This window comes from Durio zibethinus, chromosome 1, assembly GCF_047325235.1.
Source record: "Durio zibethinus cultivar Kanyao isolate XHJ-2024 chromosome 1, ASM4732523v1, whole genome shotgun sequence".
NCBI lineage: Eukaryota > Viridiplantae > Streptophyta > Magnoliopsida > Malvales > Malvaceae > Durio > Durio zibethinus.
The window spans coordinates 6639994-6646653 of NC_143162.1; positions in this window are offsets into that span (position 1 = coordinate 6639994).

Genomic DNA, 6660 nt, shown 5'->3' on the forward strand with positions numbered 1-6660 from the left:
AAACCCTATAAGAAAAGCATGATAGTGATCTCATATATGGAAACAAACCATAAGGAACAAAAAAGGGTTACCTTTTTTTTGTTTTCCTTAAAAGTTATGAGGTTTTTTTTTTTGCTAAGATTTTTGTTATTGTTGTTGTTGTTTTTGAACCCACTCGCAAACCTATTTTTCTCTTTTTTTTTTCTACCAAACCCTCCATTTTTGGCAAAATTCTTTTTTTTTTCTTTTTTGCTCCGATCTTCCATTCTTTTTCTTACCAACTTTTTTTCTTTTCGGCTACTAAAAACCTTTTCTTTTATACATGAAACTATCATCGTGAAAAAAATCCAAATTGACCTAAAAAATGAGCTTTTTTTTGGGTTTCTTTAATAAAGGCCATGTTTAGGCTTTTGCCATTTTGGGTTGTATAAATAAACCGTAATGGGCTTTCCTTTGTTAAAATGCATGATGGGCTATGTTTGGCTTTTAATTAGGCTATGTTTAGGCCTTTAATTGGGTTACATAATGGGCTTTCTTTTAGGCTATGTTTGGGCTTTTGATTGGGATGCATAAAGTTGTATTCAAGCTCCTAAAAAATGATCTTGACCTATATTAGGCCCTTAAGTCCCATTGACCCAAAACTGAATTGAATCAAGCTTTAGTCCATACAAAATGAGCTCGAATATTTAAAACGAAATTCAAATTCTCAAATTGCTCAAAATTGATATTATCAAGTTAAAATCAAAATCAAACATGATCAAATTGTCTCGTTTAAAGTTAGGTATCTACAACATTACTTATCCATGGAGATCTAAGAATTTTGTATTTTTCATTATGAAGACTTGGGTAGATTGAGAGGGTCGCACTTTTCTTTGCTCTCATTCTTATGTATTCTTTCACAAAATCTTTAATTAATGTTTCATACTTAGGATCACTCTCCAAAAACATTCAAATATCTTGAAAAAGATTATTTTGTTTAGGAATCAAAAATGTATTCATCAACATTTCATATTTGATCTATTTATTCTTAATGTGCACGTAGCCATACCAGATTAATTCTTGGATCATACCATTAACTTTGATGATATACCATTCAATATCATCATTTTGATCTATTTAGTATTACGTCAATTTCACCATTAGCCTTATAACCTTAAAAAATTACGCTTATGTCCTCATAACGATAGGAGTTCTCACAAAAATAATCATATTTTTTTTATAATAACATATGAGAAAAAATCATGAATTTATGAGTCAATACAAGTAAAAAAAATGATTAAGACTTATTTCAATTATTCTTGTGTGATTTGACATCCCAAAGTCAATCAAGGATAGAAAAATATTATTTTTGCTTAGATCATTTGGACACCTTATGTAAAAAGTGAAAAAAAATTGATCCAAAATGGCAAAACATTAATGGCATTTTTTTATTCTAAGAATTATCAGAACAACGTTAATTATATCAAGAACATAAAAAATTATATAAACTCTTATGATGGTAAGCGTACAAAAAAAATCATATCTTTAGTTATGAAAAACATACAAACGAACTAGAACATAGACCAACCTGGCTCTGATACCAATGTAAGATAAATACATGTATTATATATATATATATGAATATAATCATATATACTTTCTTATGTAATAGAAACGAAAGTGAAAACCTGACTTGAATTATTGGTCATTGAAAAAGATCATAATACAAAAATTATTTATTTTCACAATATAAGCCCTTCACATTGAATGCAAAAATTTCTCTTGAGAGTTGTACAATGTCTGCCCAACTTTCTCTTTTTTTTTTTTTCTCTCTATTGTTTTTGTGAGAAATCTTTTTCTCCATTTTCTATTTGTTTTAACTAAATGCCATTCTTTTTTATGTTGAGAGATATACAAAATTTTTATGTGGTTTAAAAATCGTAATTAACTATACATGGCAGTTTCACTTTTACATAAAGAAACTACCTAAAGATACTTGTTACATAGGATGTAACCCATCCATTATAGGCGGTTATCCTAACAAGTAAACTATTAAGATCCTACATGGATTAAGGGTGAAAAGACGTAATCTTGCTTTTTTTTTTTGGCTTTACGCATCAAATTGATACTTCATTGACTTTCTCCCTATTTGTGTTATAACTTTTAGCACTGAAACAAAATCTGGAATTGTCTTGTTTGTTTTGTTTGTCCTATATTCCCAAATCTCATTTTTTAAATACACTTCTTCTTTGGCAATATTTTTCATGAGATATGGTACAACAACCATTTTTTTTTGTCAAAAACTTTCATTGATTTTATGCATTAATCAAACCAAATGCAAAATGTTTGATGTTAATTATGTTTTAATTATAAGATGATGAGATGACAAGAATTCCAACTCTAAAGCATTTTGCATTTGGGATAAGTTCCTTTTTCCCTTTTGTATATAAAAATTGGTACACTTATAGAAGCGTGAAAAAGGACAAAACTAGAATGAAAAAAGGTGAACTAGAATTCCCTGAAAGATGCTAATAATTAAACACTTTCCTAGTGATTCATATTAGACAGATGACTAATCGTTTCATTAGAGTGAGTCATATTCACATCACATCTTTGATGCTTTTTGTAGAAAGGTTCTTTGGTGAGGTGGGAAAGTGTTGCAAATAAGTAAAACGAGATAAGTTGGGATACGATGGAGAAAAAAATTGAAGCAAACCCTAAAGTATTGAGTGCAGCAACATGTGGTGATAGGTGGTGAAATAAGATTAAGTTGGAAAAAGAATAAGGTGGAGAGAATGATTTAGGAAAAGAGGATTGCAAAAAGAGTTAGAGAAAGTTATGAGAAATTTATCAAAGTCTAAAAGTCCTTTATGAATTGTGAAAACTCCTATTTATAAATTTCAAGAATAAGAGTTACGTATCTTTAATAATGAATAGGAATAATGGTGAATAATAAGATAATTGGCTGTTATAAAAGATGTTAATGTATTGGTTAATAATAGTTTAATTAGCTTTTGGTGATAGATATAGTGAATATAAAAGTTTACTATCTGTTTTAAAAGAAAGGAAGAAGCATTTATACTTTAAAAAAGGGTTAAGAGGAATCTTCTTAACTAATTCCATATCTGATCCACTAAGCCAAACTCTTAGAAACATTCCAATAGTGAAATTAACCCAAGAATCTTATCATATTTTGAGGTTATTTTTACTTTTTCATTTGATGAAGTAATATTTGGTGAAACATCTTTTGTGGAATAACTCTTAATGAAACAACTTTTGGTGAAAAAATTTTCAGTAAAAGTGTTGATATTATTTCATGAGAAAATTATTCCAAGAATAGTTTTTCTGTAAAATTATTGTTCCATGAAGGAGTTGTTACCTGAATAGTTGCTTAGTGAATAACTGTTCTATGAATAATTGTTCCATAAAATAACCTTCACTGAAATAACTATTTCACCTGTTCTAACTTATCTTTAACTTTAACAATTTTAGAAAAATTTATAGAATAAATTATTAGTAACTAAAATCAAGTATCTACATTTTGCTCATTACATGAGAATTCTTAGTATAAAAAGTTCTCATGCATTAGTACAATCAAAGAGTAAAATTAAATAAATATTTATATGAAAATAAAATATATTTGTTTTCAAAAATTTAAAGATAAATGATATAAGTTTCATGAAAAGAAGGAAGAAAAAATTATATATATTTTTGTGACAGCATATGTGTGGCTTTATTGCTCCCTACATGAAAATTGTTTGATACAAAATAAAGAATGTTCCATGCATAGAATAAGCAAATTTTAATGTTACAAATCAAAGAGTAACCTGTTAGATGGATGAGGTTCTAAAAAATAGAAGAATTATATATATAAAAAAAAACTTTAATGAAAGTGTTTCCTAAAAAAGCAAAATTATAAAAAAGAACAGGTAATGGGAGTATTTTTCTAAAAAAAAAGAAGAAAAATCAAAAGGAATACAACTAATGAAAGTGTTTCTCTAAAAAATAGAATAATTATCAAAAGGAACAACTTTTAGAATGTTTCCTTAAAAAATATGAGAAAAGTAGTGAGAATGTTTCCCTAAAAAATATGAGAAAATTAGTGAGAATGTTTCCCTAAAAAATAGAAGAATAGTTAAAAGGAATAGGTAATGGGAGTGTTTCCCTAAAAAAATAAGAAAATTATTAAAATGAATAGGTAATTGAGTGTTTCTCTAAAAAATAGGAAAATTATTAAAATGAATAGGTAATAGAGTGTTTCCCTTAAAAATAGAAAAATTATTAAAAGGAATAGGTAATGTAATATTTTCCTAAAAAAAATAAGAAAACAAGTAATGTGAATGTCCCCCTTCCTAAAAAAAAAAAGAAAAAAAGAAAAAAGAGAATAAGCAATGAGATTGTTTCCCTAAAAAAATAGGATAACAAGTAATTGGTGTCTCTCCTAAGAAAATAGGAAAATAAGTAATGAAAGTTTTTCTTTAAAAAAAAGTAAAATAAGTAATGAAAATGTTTTCCTAAAAAAAATAGAAGAATAAGTCATGAGAATACTTCTTTAAAAAATATGAGGACAAATATTGTAAAACAAATCAAGTATTGTTTAAGAGAATAAACAATAAATATCAATTTTATTTTTCTAAAATAAATCAAGATAGCTAATTTTTTTTTTAAAATTAAGTAGATTTTCTTTGAATCAAAATAAATAAATAAAATGTGTTTCTTGATAATCACCCCTTGAAATATAAGAAACATTCATTGTATAAATGCGATAGATGTACTTCTTAGAAATTATGAGCGAAAATTCTTCTTGGAACAACATATGATAATTCATTTTTAAGAATTATCATTTAGATGTAAAAAAAAGGTGTTTCGATATGGAAATATGAATGAGAGATGCTTTTTTTTTAAATGATAGGTAATGAGAAATGTTTTATGAGAAACATTTCTTAAAAATACACATGAATTATTTTTTGAATTTTTTAAATAATAAGAAATAGCTTTTAAAAAAATACATGTGGAATACTTATTAAGATATCATGATAGTACATAAATAATTTAAGTATGCTTGTATATAAGAGTGATGGAAATGGTGTATGAGACCATAATAATCAACTTCTCTATTGGAAAAACTTGTATATGAGAGTGACAGAAGTGGTGCATGAGATCACAACAATCAACTTATCCATTGGAAGACTTGTATACGAGAGTGATAGAAGTGGTGCAGGAGCCACAATGATCGATCTCTATTGAAAGAAATTGTATAAAAGAGTGATGAAAGTGGTGCATGAGACCATAATGACCAATTTCTTTATTGGAAGAAATTGTATATGAGAGTAACAGAAGTGGTGCATGAGACCACAACAATCAACTTTTCTATTAGAAGACTTATATATGAGAGTGACGGAAGTGGTGCATGAGACCACAATGATCGACTTCTATATTGGAAGAAATTTCGTATGAGTATGATAAAAGTGGTGCAAAAGACCAGAATGATCGATTTCTCTTATAAGAATAACAAAAATGGTGTAAGAGACTATAAAGGTAAACTTTTTTTCCAAAATAATTTATATATAATAGTGACAAAAGTGGTATAAAACCATAATGATTTTTTTTTAAGAAAAATTTATTTATGAGGGTGATAGAAATGTGCATGAGATCATGATGATTGACTTCTATCTAGAAAATGGCATATAGCTAACTTATATTTATTTAAAAATTTATGCAAATGAGCGATATCTCTACCTTGTATTGGTGAGATGTGCTCTCAACTCAATGATAAAAAGAATCATTTTTATAATATATGTATGTAAAGCATAATAAGAATTCAAAATTTTAGAGATATACTTAAAGATTAAAGGAGAATTGCTTCAAAGTACATATAAATAGTTCTAATAAAAAATATTTCTTTAAATTTGGATATGTACATTCTAAATCAACGTTTACTTATTCTTTATCTTCTGATGGTAAATTTTTCTCAAAGCATTACATTCTTTGGTGGGATGTCCAATGATTCCATAAAAATGACAATACATAGTACTTGATTTTTCTTCAATTGTAGGTTTGTGTTCAACATTTGGAAGATGTATACTTTCTTCATTCACCCATTGATTCAAATTTCAAGAACTTTTTCCATAGAGCATGGAAATAGAGGTGAAGAAACTTGTTTATTATGAGTGAACTTGGATTTCTTGTATGATATCTCTTTATAAGAACCAATAGCAGCACCTTTTTCATGCAAATAATTAAATTGTTTCTTATTCCCTATGATAGTAATGTTAGTTTTTCTTATAGCCTCTACTAAAGCAAAGAAAGAAGATAATGATAAATTTTACAAATAAAGTTGAAATTCATCAAACATTCCTCAGATGCACACTCTAACCAATTCCTCTTATCATGAGCTTTTTGTACATTTAATACTATTTCCCTAAAATGTTGGATATAATCCATCACATTTTTTTTTGGCTTTTGATATTCCCTTCCTAAGTTAATAAGAGTAACATTCTACACATTTGACTCCAAGATTTTTTAGAGCCAGGATTAAGATTGATATACTAGGTGTTCGTTTTTTCAGTAAGAGATTTAGAGAATTCCTTCAACTTCAAATCATCATCAAATTCAACTACTCCAAGAGTTTTCACAAACTTCATTACATGCTCACAAACATCTCTAGTCTTGCCATTGAATTGCTTTAACTTTGGACAAGTA